Genomic DNA, 3709 nt, shown 5'->3' on the forward strand with positions numbered 1-3709 from the left:
TGAACAAGAATGCTGATGCATCCTTTTGTGTACATTTATTATACCTGATTAAAAATAAAAAGCAAATGGTGTGTTAGATTCTTAACTGCTCTCTCTCCTCTTTTCCAAGGACTTTGCCAAAACTAGCTTGACATTTTGTATCTTTTTTCTAAAGTAGTTCCCTGGTTTAGATGCTGGGTTTTTCTCACAGTATTCCCGAGTCTTTTCGCTGTTACGTTTTATACTTAAAATAAACCTGAAAATGCTCAAATTCAAAAAGTGACAAGGAAAAGACGTTTAAACAACTGTTGCTATGCTGTTGGCATGTGTGGCCAGATAGCAGACTGTTTCTGTTTTCTTTGCAAAATACCCTCTCTTCTTAGTCTCTGGGAATTTTAAGTGTGACTTCCTGAGGCAGGGTGGGTTGCTGCAATACCACACCCCTGCGGCTGGCCTGCTCCTGCCACCCCCCTCCTCCCGCCCGCCATTTTGCTGCGTACTCCCATTACCACCCTTCTTACTTGCACCGGTTCTGGTGCTGGTTGCGCCCTTCTGTGGGGCAGTTCCACTCACTGAAGCAGCAGGTTTGGCTCGTAGTGGAGAGGCAGAGGAAGACCAACAGTATCAGATCTGATAGGAGAAAAAGGCAGGGCCAGGAGCTGGGGATGGGGAGAAATAAGTCCTCTCCTCCGGCTGTTGCATTACGTCAGCTGCTTCTGAAAATGTGACAGTAACTTCATACTCTTAACGTTCAGCACTGTTTCCTTCCACCCTGGCCAAAGATCCCTGTCTCCCCCCACCTTATGCTCTGGCTGCTGTGCTTGTTGGGCCCTTCCTTCAGGTATTTTAGCTTCATAACCCTGCAGAAAAGCAGCCAAACAAAAGTAAGTTGCCAAGGTAAATTTAAGGCACACTGATAGATGGCTGGTGTGTAGAGTTCTTGTGTGTTTAACCTTTTCATGTTGGTGAAGTTGGTTTAATGGCTGACTCAAGTAAATGTTCCTTCCATTGAGAGGGGTGATTATTGCTTGTCTTGAGGGTTTTGGTAGTACCAGGTTGAAGAGAGGACTGCTGCCCAGTTGCTGACACTTCCTTTCCTGTTATCAAAGGATTTTTCTAAGAAGAGATGCAGTCCGTTCTGACAATGGGCTTGAATTTCTCCTGCAGCAACTCTTTTTTTCTTTTTTTTTTCCTTCTTTAAAAAAAACCTCAAGAACTCCTGATGTAGTGATGTTAGGGCTAGGTGTGGACTCTGCTAGGCCCCTGAGGGCTGTCAATATCGCAGAGCTCTGAAGTGGGGAAGAAAGGCTGGCACAGAAACAACTGATAGTCTTACAGCAGTTGACTTTTCGGGCACTGTGCCCTACCCCGCACTATACTGCAATCTCTCTGATTGATAGCAATATGGAAAGAGAAGATGAAGGCTATCTGCTACTGGCCAGGCTAGGAAAGGAATTCTAGCTTTTCATGTAAAATTAATAAGCACAATATATCTCCCAAGCATTTGTTAAAATTTCCTCTCTTTTTAAAGTGGTATCTGTTACATTCACACAATCAGCTGTAAAAGGACTGCATGACGTACTGTTTGTATTGGCCACAACTGGTACCCGCACATAGCAGCGATTTTGTAAATATTTTGGAAAAACGTGATTGGGAGTTAAAAAACGAAGACGGGAATGTAGAATGGCATGTGGTTGTCCAATTGCACATGAAGTAGCCGACGTTTGTTTAAACGCATGTAACTGCACTTCACTGAAGCCTATTTTATAAAGCAAACAATTCAAGGAAGTTAGAAAGTAGCAAAATTGGCAAAAATGCTATATCCTTAAAATCTGGATGGAGAAATTTGTTTTGAAATGGGCTGATTCTTCAACTGGCAGAAATTAGAGCCGCTTCTAAAAGGAGAAGTGTTGGCTTACTTCCCCCTGTTGCCCCAATTTCCCTTTTGCTGTGGTAGGGTATCTGACCTGTGTGTATGTTTACTTTGTTTCTCGTTACACCTCTGCAAAGTATTAGATTTCCCTGTCCAGCTGGGACAGTTCAAACCCAGAGGTATGTTTTACGGGATAAAAATGAATAGCTACTGGTTACTGCTTCTCACACTGAAGGAGTCCTTCATCACTGCCCTTTTTTCTCCTCTGCTCCAGTTGCTGTCTTGTCTATGTTGTTACTAGTGTGGTCTTAACATCTGTGGCAGCAAATTAATGAAACTGAGATTTCCAAGAAATCTTCTGTCTTGCTGAGATTTCATTTTCCTTCAGCTCTACATGGGATTTAGGGTACAGGTGCCCCGTGTGAATTTTGAAGGAGCTCTCTTGCAGCTGAAGAAAGTGCAAAGCAAATCCCAGTTTGAATGTAGGAAGAAGGAAAGCAAAGTAGTTTCTTGGGTAAAACTAAACCCACAACAGTTTCTAAGTCCATTTCAAAAGACTTCTCCTATTACATGCTTCTCTGGAACCAGGCAGTTATTCCTAGCTGCTCTTTCACTTTGTTTCTTTCCTGAGATCTGTCTTACGTTTTAGCCTATAGGCTTATCTGTTTCCTGCCAGCTTACACCTTCATCAGGTGGCTTTGGCAAGGTGGAAAGGGGTGTTTTGAGCTGTCATCTATTTCTGAAACCAAAACACAATCTGCCAAAGCACACTGATGCTTACAGTCTGTCATGACTACAAGTTCGGGTGTGTAACTCCTGCTGTTTTAAGCACCGCAGGTTATTTGCCATACTTTAGCCATGATAATAATTTATTAATAAATGAGAAAGAGCAAAACAGGATACATGATTCAAAAATATGATGATGACAGTAATTGCTATTACAGATTTCTCTTTGTGCCTGTTCAATGGTTTCAACAGAAATTTTATCTTATAGAGATCTTTTGATGGAACTGCAGCATTTTATTGCGCAAATTGGGCAGTGTTATACAGACTGAAGGAGTTTAAAAGTGTGCAGAAAAAACGTGTTGCAAAGTTCCACTATGAATAACTTGAAACAGTTCCCAAAGGAAAGTCATCTTAAATATTCTTAAGTCAAAGAAAACATTTAAATCAGTTACTCAGAAGGAAATTTTCAAGAACCTCTCTTGAGAATAGACACATTACATTGCCATAATTAAATCATTGCAATAATTAAATCTCTCCACAGTCCTGCCACTATTAGTTCATTTAGCATTGAGTATCAAGCCTTTTATTGCCTGTCATGCAAAATGACCTAGTGATCCTCCGGTAGCTGCCTCCTTCCATGGTACAGAGGAAATAGATTGTAAGGCTTGGGCTCACACAGTCCTGGAACCTCTGAAAAAGTGATTGTCCTCTGCATCTTAATTGGTTCTAGTGGTCTGCTGAAAGGTCTTTTGGTTAGTGGTCTATTAAAAGGTTCTTTGGTTAGGGAGGAGCATGGAGAATACCATGAGGCTAGTCGCTCGGGGTTTTTTTTGAACCCAGAGAGGACTTTAGCAAATTAGGCAGGCTTCTCGTTTCCTTTCAGGTTTCACTATATGTGACTATTAAAGGTTCAGGGTCTGTGGCTATACTAGTCATCTAAAGATGAACCAACTCTTCAGTATTTAAATCTGTGAAAGACGTGGTTTGCTATTGGGAGATCTTCAATTCAGTGACCTGGGACAGGTAATCCAGAAAAAGGAGCTGGTCTTGCCCTCAGTAATGGTTTCTTCTTTCACCTTGGGCTCATTAAGGAATATCAGGGATGTGAGAGGGAGATAGATTGGTGGAGCC

The sequence above is a fragment of the Fulmarus glacialis genome, unplaced genomic scaffold (assembly GCF_000690835.1).
Source record: "Fulmarus glacialis isolate BGI_N327 unplaced genomic scaffold, ASM69083v1 scaffold47192, whole genome shotgun sequence".
NCBI lineage: Eukaryota > Metazoa > Chordata > Aves > Procellariiformes > Procellariidae > Fulmarus > Fulmarus glacialis.